This window comes from Procambarus clarkii, chromosome 41 (assembly GCF_040958095.1).
Source record: "Procambarus clarkii isolate CNS0578487 chromosome 41, FALCON_Pclarkii_2.0, whole genome shotgun sequence".
Lineage (NCBI taxonomy): Eukaryota > Metazoa > Arthropoda > Malacostraca > Decapoda > Cambaridae > Procambarus > Procambarus clarkii.
Window position 1 is genome coordinate 14,977,855 of NC_091190.1, and position 13,964 is coordinate 14,991,818.

At 46.3% G+C, this 13,964-nt stretch overlaps 1 protein-coding gene across 3 annotated transcripts in view; it reads right to left on the bottom strand.

Annotated features, from left to right (window-relative positions):
* Positions 1-13,964, bottom strand: part of LOC123761022 (atrial natriuretic peptide-converting enzyme) — a 504,836-nt gene that overhangs the window by 261,270 nt on the left and 229,602 nt on the right. The window lies entirely within an intron of this gene.

Sequence of the window (13,964 nt, forward strand, 5' to 3'; positions counted from 1 at the left end):
AGTTTGTGTGTGCCTGTGTGGTTGTGAGTGCATGTGTGGGTGAATTTGAGTGTGTTGTGTATTCAGTCCTTCCCACGAGGTTCCAAGCAATGCCAGACTATATACGCAAAAGCATAATAAACCTCACTAAACACAATAGGCCTTTAGTAAATACTGATAGTTTATCATACAGGGAAAGAGCGAAATCTTTCCTTAACTTCGGAATCTTAACTTCCTGTCCACGTTCAGTGTACTAGAAGCAGCGTTCCTGTCCTCCCACACTTTCCCTTCTCGTTCGCTCGAGACGTTCTCATTATAAAGCAAATAAGGAGCAGATTCTGAACATTCATGCATGCATGAAGCCGTTATCATGCCTTCAGTAAGGCAATTAAATCTGGGATCCATTGTGACGCTGCGCCTGTTTATGCACCACCAGAGCCTTCAAAAGGGTCATTCCTCGAGAGGAAAGGACTATCGGAACCTATCATGGCGGTCCGCTAACCAGGCTCTGACCCACGAATTGGTGCATACGTCAATGTTAAGCAAGTTGTTGTTGTTGTTGTTTCAGATTTAGCTACTCAGAACGCAGTGTCCATGTAGCACGGGCTATGGCGAGCCCGTAGAAATGTTTAGCAGTACGTCCAGTCTCTTAATTGGCATCCGTTGAAGACCTGACGCACTGTATGACACAGCTGCGTCGGGCTCAGCTGCGTCCAGCGGTGCGTCACGCACTGGCAGGTAGCTTAAAGCAGGGGTGGCCAACCCCCAGTACATATTTACCCTGGCCACGGTTCTGGCCCCCGATCCCACAAATGGCAACTTAATAAAACACGGTTTTCGCTAAATAAATGTATTTTTGAACTCTAATTTAAACATTTCAGGTCAAATGCGAGCTCCACCCAACGTCAGAAAACGGGAATTTTATTTTGCTAAACGAATGTATTTACGAATTCTTACGATATTCACGTGAATTCTAACCACAACACCTGAACTTGCCTGAAAAAAAGGAGAATTGAAATGAGAGATTTTATAGTTCTTTTCCTCTCAGCAAGTCCAGAAAATTGCTACTCAATTTTAGACCACGACGTCCATCTCGGTTCAACTTCCAGATTCATAGCACAGAGGCGAAGTCGGTCATTCCACACTAGAGTCCCAGAAGAACATGGTGCGGCTCTGCCATCAGCCCGTTTTCTTGACCCAGCCCGTCCTCCTAAGGTCTCAAAACGTCAAGAAAACTCTCAATTTAAAGTGGTCTCTCCTGACCTACCAGAGGACCCAAAACAGAAAACGGGACAGTACGTCATTTTCGCGAGCCGCTTTCATTTTCTAGTATGGTCATTTTTTTTTGGTCTATGTAATGCATAGGAGCGAAAAGCGACGTTCTTTGTAAAGAGGATAGGTTGTAGGAGGATAGGTTGTAGGAGGACAGGTTGTAGGAGGACAGGTTGTAGGAGGACAGGTTGTAGGAGGACAGGTTGTAGGAGGAGAGGTTGTAGGAGGACAGGTTGTAGGAGGACAGGTTGTAGGAGGACAGGTTGTAGGAGGAGAGGTTGTAGGAGGACAGGTGGTAGGAGGACAGGTTGTAGGAGGACAGGTTGTAGGAGGAGAGGTTGTAGGAGGACAGGGTGTAGGAAGACAAGTTGTAGGGGGACAGGTTGCTTGTTTTGCTTCTCTGAAAACAATTCAACTTACGGATCTCATCAGCAACGTACAAACCCAAGCAACCCACCCAACCTATCGAGTCCGATGCATGGAAAACGTAGATATTTGCGAGCCGAGACTTTTCATAGTAGGTTACATCTGTAACGTGGGTTACCATAAAGTACAAAACGCGACCTATTAGTCGAGAGAGACGATAAACAATTTGTCAAATTCCTGAGCGAATCCATATATATATATATATATATATATATATATATATATATATATATATATATATATATATATATATATATATATATATATTTCGGTAACATACATTTACAATAACGTACATTCAAGTAACAATTAAAAACATCACAGATATATTTATAAGACCTGGGTTTACCTGAATCGATCTGGCGACACGAGTGTCAATTGTCCGGATGTGTGTGTGTGTGTGTGTGTGTGTGTGTGTGTGTGTGTGTGTGTGTGTGTGTGTGTGTGTGTGTGTGTGTGTGTCTTGGCTGTCAGGTTGCCAAGCCCGGGTTTAAAGCCTTAAGAACTGGCGCTCCGGAACTTAACCTATTACTCAACACGAAGATCCATGTACAATCAAAAGTAAACTTTATATAAAGTTAGTTGAAAAAAATAATAATAATATTTAGCGTAAGAGTAATCCACAGGTCGGGCCCCCCCTCTCCCCCCCCGAGCAGCTGTAATCCACAGGTCGGCCCCCCTCCCCCCCTCCCCAGCAGCTGTAATCCACAGGTCGGGCCCCCCTCCCCCCAGCAGCTGTAATCCACAGGTCAGCCCCCCTCTCCCCCTCCCCAGCAGCTGTAATCCACAGGTCGGACCCCCTATCCCCCCAGCAGCTGTAATCCACAGGTCGGGCTCCCCTCCCCCCCCGTAGCTGTAATCCACAGGTCAGCCCCCCTTTCCCCCCCAGCAGCTGTAATCCACAGGTCGGGCCCCCTCCCCCCCAGCAGCTGTAATCCACAGATCGCCCCCCCCCAGCAGCTGTAATCCACAGGTCGCCCCCCTCTCACCCCCCCCCCAGCAGCTGTAATCCAGAGGGCGGGTCTCCAGGAAGCCACAAAATATTCCTGATGACGAGGAGACTGTGCCAAGAGCCACTTGTTGACGCGACTCGTCCCGACCCCTCGCCTGACCCTGGCTTCCGTCTCCCCCATAATCACCACTATTGTCAACTCTATAGTAGCATATGATAATATCCATATATATATATATATATATATATATATATATATATATATATATATATATATATATATATATATAAAATATATATATATATATATATATATATATATATATATATATATATATATATATATATATATATATATATATATATATATATGGTCCCCAAGCATATATGCGACTGAAAACTCCACACCCTAGAAGCGACTCGAACCCGGGATAGCCAGGAGCAACAATGCAACTGGTGTACACGGTACTTTAACCACTCGACCATCCGTGACCCTACAAAAGACGATGTTAGCGGAGGCTATTTCACCATCCCAGTGAAATATTTTGTATTAATATTTGTAATATTATTTTCGACTTTTGTACGGTCACGGATGGTCGAGTGGTTAAAGTACCGTGTACATCAGTTGCATTGTTGCTCCTGGCTATCCCGGGTTCGAGTCACTTCTGGTGGGTGTGGAGCTTTCAGAATATACATATATTCATAAAATTATATATATGAGAAATTCGAGTCGATGCCAGAGTTGAGGGCGCACATTCGGAGAGCGATCCACAACTCATTTGTTTCCCGGCGTCTTGCTGCTGGTGGGAGTGTCCGGACTAATTTGTCCGCCGGTTAAGGCTCAAGGCTCATCCCTCTCTTTAGGGGGTGAAGGGGGGGAGGGGGGGCAGGGGGAGAGAGGGGCTGGGGGAGGGGTATCCACGGTCCTCCAACACTCTCTCAGCTTCCACCATCATCAACACACTCATCACCATCACCATCACCACAGGCCAAATAGGCGGTTCCCCCCCCCCTCCCCACGCTACATGATGTTGTATTCACCTAGTTGTATTCACCTAGTTGTATTCACCTAGTTGTGTTTGCGGGGGTTGAGCTTTGCTCTTTCGGCCCGCCTCTCAACTGTTAATCAACTGTTTACTAACTACTTTTTTCCCCCCCACACCACACACACACACACCCCAGGAAGCAGCCCGTGACAGCTGACTAACTCCCAGGTACCTATTTACTGCTAGGTAACAGGGACATTCAGAGTGAAAGAAACTTTGCCCATTTGTTTCTGCCTCGTGCGGGAATCGAACCCGCGCCACAGAATTACGAGTCCTGCGCGCTATCCACCAGGCAACGAGGCCCCCGAAGTCCCCCCCTCGTCGTATGATGTTCAGACCAGGGGCTGGAGGGGGAGCCCGCCCCCCAAGCTGCCAGATACATGGGTGCCATTAGTTACAGTCTCCAGGGCTGAACTGTGGCATTTTTTCTGGGCATGTCATGCTATTATATACGAATTAGCAATGATTAGAAATTCGAATGTTGGTTAATGGTGCATTTGCTTTTGCACAAACACGTGACTCTGTTTACGTGTGTGTGTGTGTGTGTGTGTGTGTGTGTGTGTGTGTGTGTGTGTGTGTGTGTGTGTGTGTGTGTGTGTGTGTGTGTGTGTGTGTGTGTGTGTGCACTCATCTATTTCTGAAGACTGAGTCGAGTTTTAGCTCTTGGTCCAAACCTTTCCAGCCCTCGTGAACACTTCGTGTGGGCACGCGCCGGCGCGTCAATCACCGCGATAAGTACCAGAACAAATATAAATGCGATAATCTCATGTACATACCGGCAAAAATAGTAACTTTCGCCCGTGTTCACAACACGGCCAGACAACACACAAACACTGACCAGGACGCACCTCGGATAATCTAGTCGCCCAAGAGAGAGAGAGAGAGAGAGAGAGAGAGAGAGAGAGAGAGAGAGAGAGAGAGAGAGAGAGAGAGAGAGAGAGAGAGAGAGAGAGAGAGAGAGAGAGATAAGCTCAGAATGCTGTCCATATTTCTCCTTTAACACAGAGGCCCGTCCCTTTACTGTGTGACCTACAGATGACCTTGCATGACCTTCAGGCAAGGGCATGCAATGCCTTACGGGCTATTCATGCCCGTGCCACCTCTTGGCTGGCTTAATCTTCATCAATCAATCAATCAATCTGACTCTACCCCCCAGTGAGCACAGACTGATCAACCTGACGTGACCTACGGCGACCTTACACGTCTCACCTGACCTTGAGAAAGGGGTCACACGTCAGCCGGGATAGAGTCTCTCACGGTGGAGGATCATCACCCTTGTAGAGCACCATCTTAGGAACCACCCGCCGCCCGACGGCTCAGGAAATGCCCGGGACAAGACAGGTTTAACCAACAACAACTACGCTCTATATCACCCGTAAGGTTGAAGTTTGGTTGTGTACGTCGATAGTAAGGTTGAAGCTTGGCTGTGTACGTCGCTAGTAAGGTTGAAGCTTGGCTGTGTACGTCGCCAGTAAGGTTGAAGTTTGGTTGTGTACGTCGGTAGTAAGGTTGAAGTTTGGCTGTGTACGTCGATAGTAAGGTTGAAGTTTGGTTGTGTACGTCGGTAGTAAGGTTGAAGTTTGGCTGTGTACGTCGATAGTAAGGTTGAAGTTTGGTTGTGTACGTCGGTAGTAAGGATGAAGCCTGGCTGTGTACGTCGCCAGTAAGGATGAAGCCTGACCGTGTACGTCGCCAGTAAGGATGAAGCCTATGTACGTCGCCAGTAAGGCCGAAGCCTGACTGTGTACGTCGTGTGTACGTCACGTGTACAAATTTAGAGAATAAAGAGCCCCAGAGGGTTGGCAATACTCAACAAATATGTTAATGTTTGTAGAGAACTCTTTCCAAGCCGTAGTAATTACCTTGTATATATTTGTTGGGTTATATTGTGTTCATTTTTAAGTGAAATGTCAATAAGAAACAACAAGTCCACCTCAACAATAAAAATGCATTTCCGGCACAGCTCCAAAGAGTCAGTTTAATTATTTCTGGCTAACGTGTGTGTATGTGTGTGTGTGTGTGTGTGTGTGTGTGTGTGTGTGTGTGTGTGTGTGTGTGTGTGTGTGTGTGTGTGTGTACACACCTATTTGTACTCACCTAGTTGTGCTTGCGGGGGTTGAGCTCTGGCTCTTTGGTCCCGCCTCTCAACTGTCAATCAATTGGTGTACAGGTTCCTGAGCCTACTGGGCTCTATGATATCTACACCTGAAACTGTGTATGGAGTCAGCCTCCACCACCTCACTGCCTAATGCATTCCATTTGTCAACCACTCTGACACTAAAAAAAAAATATAATATCTCTTTGGCTCATTTGGGTACTCAATTTCCACCTGTATCCCCTAGTGCGTGTGCCCCTTGTGTTAAATAACATGTCCTTATCTACCCAATTAATTCCTTTGAGAATTTTATATGTGGTGATCATGTCCCCTCTAACTCTTCTGTCTTTAAAAGCATTTAACATAAAGTGGAAGACAGTTAGGCTTTGAAAGCATTAGCGCAAACAGCTGATTAGCCAGTTGTCCGATACTGATTAGCCAGTCGTCCTGTGGATAATACCCACCGTGAGGTGAGAGGAGAGCAATGGAAGCAGACGAGTCAAGATCCGTTGCAAGTGGTACGGGAGTGACGTGTGTGGCAGCAGCTGCGGAAAAGTCACTCAAATTTCCGGAAGCGGACCTCCTTAGCAGTCCGGAAAGGTGCAATAGTGGAGTGTGGGGCAGGTCACTCTCATACGTCTCGGTCGGGAAGGGTTGCTCTTACCAAAAGCTGAGTGGCTTGCAGACGAGGAGTCAAAATTACGTGGCTGAAGTATGTTGACCAGACCACACACTAGAAGTTGAAGGGACGACGACGTTTCGGTCTGTCTTGGACCATTCTCAAGTCGACTGAGTGGTTTGAACCCATTACCACTTCCCCTAGAACCCCCACCTCTCCCCCATCCCCCCTCTCCACTTCCCTTAGAGGCAACATACACCAAACACTCTTTGGTACACATATGATTGATTGATTGATTGACGAAGACTGAGCCACGACGACGAAGTAACACGGGCATGAGTAGCCCGTAGATGATAGATGTTTGGCGTGAATGTGGTCAATTGGATCAGTCACAGCCCCAGCTCCTGTGCCAGGTAAGTCCACTACGGGCTCACCATAGCCCGTGCTACTTGCAATTTTTGGTTCCCAGCAGCTGAATCTTAAACAGCATCATGGTCTTTGGTCGTGTAACACGAAGTGTCTCTCGGCCTTCGGTACACAGCAACACTATCCACACAGTGTAGAACACAAGAACACAGAATGCCACTTACCCTCGTCAAACCCCGCCACAGTTTCCACGGGGCGGGACTCATCACAGCCGAGGGCTTCAACGTCTGCCAAACTGTACTCACCTGTAGGTGTGAAAAAGCAAAAAATAATAATAATAATTTACATCAATGTACTATCTTATCTCTAGAGTTGTTTATAGACCCTTCATATCAAAATATACATTGAACGAACATACTAGAATTTATATTTTGGATAAAAACAAAGTTTATATTAATGACATCTCGATTTTTAAAACTATAAATTTCACCACATGCTGTGAAGAAGCTTATTACACCAAAAAAAAAAAAAAAAAAATTATATATATATATATATATATATATATATATATATATATATATATATATATATATATATATATATATCTTTGTGTTTAGATAGGAGCTGCCTCGTATGGGCCAATAAGCCTTCTGCAGCCTCTATGTTTCACCTCACATTTATCCCTTATGTATCCCCCCATGTTTTCACCTTTATTGTATTATCACCTGACCCAGTGCGGGTATAAAATCAACTAGTATTGTAAGATCTGTTCACTTGAGAATGAACCATGGAGGTTCGAAACGTTGTGCAAATTATATAAATAAGTGTAATACACTATAGTAAATCACTTCTTTTCTTCACCTCAAAAGTACGAAAATGAGTTTTGGAGAACTCCTATTTCAATTAAGCCCTGATGCTAAGAAAATAGTTAGAGGGATAGAAGCCCTAAACCAGAAAATAATAAACACAGAATATGCGGTCATATTCAATGAAACATGTTTGAAAGAAAACCTGCTGCCAGTATACACCAATATATATATATATATATATATATATATATATATATATATATATATATATATATATATATATATATATATATATATATATATATATTAGTGTGTGTGTGTAAGTCACACTAGTTAGGGTAGGTGGCTGTGCCCTGGTCACCCATCCACACCCTCTCCAGTTTACCTCACTTAACCCTGCCAAGTGTGAGACGACCCACCCTGCACTCAGTGCTTCAACACCTTAACGTTCCAGTTTGCTAACTCGATCACCTTCGCCTTGCTGAACAAACAATCAAAATTTCCTGCAAAGTCTTTAATATATTGGCCAGCTGCCACAAATTTTAAATGGTACAATCGGCGAAGTTTGGCCAATAATAGGAGGAGCGCTTAAGAAAACTCTCAACAATCGACGACCACACGGCTGGTAGTTCAGCAACAATCTACGACCACACGGCTGGTAGTTCAGCAACAATCTACGACCACACGGCTGGTAGTTCAGCAACAATCGACGACCACACGGCTGGTAGTTCAGCAACAATCGACGACCACTCGGCTGCTAGTTCAGCAACAATCGACGACCACACGGCTGGTAGTTCAGCAACAATCGACGACCACACGGCTGGTAGTTCAGCAACAATCGACGACCACACAGCTGGTAGTTCAGCAACAATCGACGACCACACGGCTGGTAGTTCAGCAACAATCGACGACCACACGGCTGGTAGTTCAGCAACAATCGACGACCACACGGCTGGTAGTTCAGCAACAATCGACGACCACACGGCTGGTAGTTCAGCAACAATCGACGACCACACGCTGGTAGTTCAGCAACAATCGACGACCACACGCTGGTAGTTCAGCAACAATCGACGACCATCGGCTGGTAGTTCAACAACAATCCGCGACCACACGGCTGGTAGTTCAGCAACAATCGACGACCACACAGCTGGTAGTTCAGCAACAATCGACGACCACACGGCTGGTAGTTCAGCAACAATCGACGACCACACGGCTGGTAGTTCAGCAACAATCGACGACCACACGGCTGGTAGTTCAGCAACAATCGACGACCACACGGCTGGTAGTTCAGCAACAATCGACGACCACACGGCTGGTAGATCAGCAACAATCGACGACCACACGCTGGTAGTTCAGCAACAATCGACGACCATCGGCTGGTAGTTCAACAACAATCCGCGACCACACGGCTGGTAGTTCAGCAACAATCGACGACCACACAACTGGTAGTCCAACAACAATCGACGACCACACGGCTAGTAGTCCAGCAACAATCGACGACCACACGGCTAGTAGTCCAGCAACAATCGACGACCACACGGCTAGTAGTCCAGCAACAATCGACGACCACACGGCTAGTAGTCCAGCAACAATCGACGACCACACGGCTAGTAGTCCAGCAACAATCGACGACCCCCACAACTGGTAGTTCAGCAACAAATAGTCGACCGCAAGCCGCTATCAATCTCTGGAAAACTTCCCCCCAGACTCTATAAAAGACGGCCAAGATGGCCTCCATTGCTCACTCAGGCAGAAAGCGAACGCATCCAGAATTTAAGTCTCTCTCTCTCTCTCTTTCCCTCTTCCATTCTCTCTCGTGTAAGCAAAATTAAATTCTATGACGGATATCTTATAGCTATAAGCAATAATATTCATTAATTTACATGTATATATGGATTGTTTATGTATGTTTAGCAATAATATGGTGTAAGATGTTGGCTAAAATGTAGCGAGAAGCACTAAAATAGCTATAATTAGCTCGCCAGGTATAAACAGGTAGGAGGCAGGGGAAATAAAAAGCTATATAGAGCTCACTCTCCCATAGTCACTGATAGGCAATCGCACAGTGCCCGGAAATGACATGACACAGTGCCCGGACATGATATGACATGACACAGAGCCCGGACATGACCTCTGACCGCAGTCACACACCATCTTTGTCACCTCCGCCGCGAGTAAGTCAGCTTAATACGTGAAACGTCTGTTACACAGAGATATTAAACCTACAATTTCATTGTAAACAATATGGGAGAGCTGCCAAGTTATTTGCTTGATAGGGCTTCTTACCGGGATGAGTGACACAGCTTCGTGGCTTTCCCTTCGCCACTCTCGTGCTGACACTCACAATACCATCATTTTCATACTCACAATTTAAGCTCACTATTATACTCACATCCATGAGTTCGCCCCCTAAGACACGGGAGGAGAACAAAGCCTTGTAATCGCCATCACATAGATAGCAATATGTGGGTATATTATTCCCAGCCAAAGATATATCATGTTAGAAGTTCAGGCTTGTTTATTAAGTCTAACAAAATACATAGATAAATTGTTTGCTGCATGAACAACTAATTCTTAGCTATACTCGTCCAAGCTGCTTGTTCACTCACCGTCTCGCTCGCTGGCACTCTCACCATCTCGCTCGCTGGCACTCTCACCATCTCGCTCGCTAACACTCTTCACTAAACACCTCACAGACTGACTAACAAAAACCATTGCTATATACAAAAATCATTAACGTCCCACCAGTCCGCCTTGATCCCGGCTATGGACACCACTCTCCTAAGTCAATCTGCGTTTGATTAAGTCAGCGAGTGGCACTTGAAGCACGGCCATGCCTGGGGTAGAGTCGAGTGCCAGGTCCTCAGGCCCTCAGGCCCTGTCACTTACGATGGGGTCTGGAAATGGCGCGAGAGAGAGTGGGGTAAGGAAATGGGAGGTTCAGAAAACGGGAAGGGGTGAGGGAGACTCAGACAGGGGGAACAGGGTGATGAGGGGTTAGGGAGAGTGAGAGGTCAGGAAGAGTGAGGGTCTGGGAGAGTGAGAGGTCAGGAAGAGTGAGGGTCTTGGAGAGTGAGGGTCTTGGAGAGTGAGGGTCTGGGAGAGTGAGGGTCTGGGAGAGTGAGGGTCTGGGAGAGGGGGTCATGGTGTATGGAAATGAAAAAGGGAGGAATAGCATGCACCAAGCAAGAAGGGAAGATAAGAATGCTAATGGAAGCAGAGGGAGAAGATCAGGAGCAGGGCGGAATAAGGAGGAGATAAGGGCAAGGACCAGACGCCGGATAAGGTAGATTAGCGAGAAATAACAGGGAGACATTGAAAGGGGTCAGACTGACAGAGCCCGGGGCCCTAGTCAGCACAGAGACAAGATACAAGTGTGTGGTGCTACAGGCCGGGGGCCCAAGTCAGCACAGAGACAAGATACAAGTGTGTGGTGCTACAGGCCGGGGGCCCAGTCAGCACAGAGACAAGATACAAGTGTGTGGTGCTACAGGCCGGGGGCCCAGTCAGCACAGAGACAAGATACAAGTGTGTGGTGCTACAGGCCGGGGGCCCAGTCAGCACAGAGACAAGATACAAGTGTGTGGTGCTACAGGCCGGGGGCCCAAGTCAGCACAGAGACAAGATACAAGTGTGTGGTGCTACAGGCCGGGGGCCCAAGTCAGCACAGAGACAAGATACAAGTGTGTGGTGCTACAGGCCGGGGGCCCAGTCAGCACAGAGACAAGATACAAGTGTGTGGTGTTACAGGCCGGGGGCCCAGTCAGCACAGAGACATGATACAAGTGTGTGGTGCTACAGGCCGGGGGCCCAGTCAGCACAGAGACAAGATACAAGTGTGTGGTGCAGGAGATAGGGCAAAGTTTGCCTCTTGTGTTGAGGGAGTGTCGGGCGGGCGCTGGGACACACTGGAGGCCGTGTTCACCACCCCGGGCACGTCTACTCCGCAAATCTCAGTGAGGGGCTTCTTGTCCAGCCGGCTCATCAGACGTGACGCTCATGGCGGATTGGCGGAGGCTCCTGCAGCTTTGTTGGACCAATACACACCCACACACACACACACACACAGCATCAACCTTCCTTCACACGAACCAGAGTAAGATAGAAAGAATATCTATAGCCAAGTAGCGAATGATAATGTGGCAGAAATAGGCAAATGTAAGAGAAATGAGGAGCACCTCTCGGACTCTAGCCTCAGCACAGGTTGCTGAGGCTAGAGGCCGAGAGGTGCGAGGTCCAGGCAGCTACACCCACACAGGTACAAGCCTTAACGCCAGCCTTCACACTGTCTCACAACGAGAAGAATGCGATAACTCTCACACTTGAGAAATCAGACAAGAAAACCCAAGTTTGTCTGGGGCAACCTTCGGGGCAGGAAAAATAAGGTTAATATATGTATAAGCAGCCTGTTCTCTTGACTTGCCACAACGTAAAGAATGCAACGTGCTAAGCTAACCAAGGACCACACGAAGCCAAGTAACCCTTCACTAGAGACTTCAAGAACGAGCCCGTAGCTCGTTCTTGCATGTGAAGTGTACGAACTATATCCGTACGACTGAAGACATGAGAGCAAGAGGGCCAGCCCCCCCCCCCCTCCCCCAGACCCCGCACCTTTGGAACTGCTACAAATTCACACTTAAAACCCCCCCCCCCCCAAAGCCCCCCCCTTCGTCCCCGCCGACTTCCCTCTCAAGGAACCCACAGACATTCAGGGAATCCTTATCAGCATGATACTCTTCTTAAAAGGTTGAGAGAATGACATTTGATGATGGCATGTTATTGAAAACGAATTGTTGAAGTCGTCTTTTACTTGGTTACTGGGAAGGCGAGTCAGACGAGCGGCCAAAACGATCATTGTTACAGCGAGCGACATTCCTCGCTTCTAACTTAGTTTAATGATCATCAGGGATTATAATTAGGAATTGCAGGGGCGTGTAAGGGATGTGGGGATTTGAAATTAGAACTCGGATGGAAGGAATAATTAATACAGAAATTGAGAGGTTGGAATAATGAATTATTTATTTTGATAAGAAACAAGAATCATAAGTGAATTATAACTAATTCCTTTTATATTAGTATGTTTTAAATGTTCATATAAAATATGGAGAATGGTATGCTAATAAGTGTAATGGAAGTCAAAATCATATATTTAAATGTTTGTCTGTGTCTATCTCTCTGAGGCTAGATGAATGGGGCTAGCTAATCTCAATTTGTTCCAGTAATTGGTGTCGGGTACGTGCCCAACATGAACGGGTCGGGATTAGCATAAAAGAAAAGACTGTCACAGTGATTCTTAAGAAACCGCTGCGTACCCCCATGTAATGGGTGCTACACATCATTCATAATTTACCTTTTAAAATGTTATTTTTAAAACCACAATTTTTTTAATTATTATTGTTTATTGACACTTTATTCTTATTTAATTAAACGCAACGTGACTCAACTGTTACACTCAGCCACTATGGTAATCTTAATTCGCTTCCCCGTTAATCAAGATGCTTCACCAGAAGTGACTTAACTCTTACCATATTAAATAACGTAACCGGGGATCTATTTAATATTATAATGTTTAACTATTGTATATAGTATATATATAGTATATAGTATATATATATATAGTATAACATAGTATAGTAGTATATTTAACTACAGCACTTCATATCAACAAACACACATCTGTGAACGGCGACGCTATCACATACACTCAAGGGGCCAGACTCACGAAGCACTCAACATATTTCAGCTACGTTACTGTGACTCCTAGTCTGCATGTCATGCCACGTGTTCCCCCTTGTATATTCCGGAAGAAATGTCACGTTGTTGACAACACACAAAATGGAAACGGTAAGTGAACTTGGGTCTCCATACACCCCCCCTTTGTCGGTGGAAGACATATACAGGGGGGGACGGGGGGGAGGGGGGAAAGATCCCAAGTTCTTCCCGACACACTGAAGAGCTCTGGACAGGTTGGCAAATCCACGGGAGATGTAATACAGTTTGCGCTGACACTTGGACGTCAAGCCATAAACTTTAGCAATAAATCGTGTCGCATTTCCAACTTCCGCCGTCAGCTGGGGCGGCAAGGTAGCCTCAGTCTCCAGTCATATCATACGCTGACGCCAGACATATGCTAACACCAAGAACAACAAAACACATACGCTATAACAAAAATAACACAACTCTTAACACCAAATATACGCCGACACCCAAACTGTTTTGTAGCATATGTAATGAAGGATGATTAAAGTGCTCCACCACCCTAGGGCGCTCTAAAACTCTGAGTTCTCACCTCAGGGAGCTCTCAGTTACGTAGAGAAACTCCTCTACAACACCCAGAGACCCTCTCCAGCATCCAGAGACCCTCTCCAGCACCCAGAGACCCTCTCCAGCACCCAGAGAC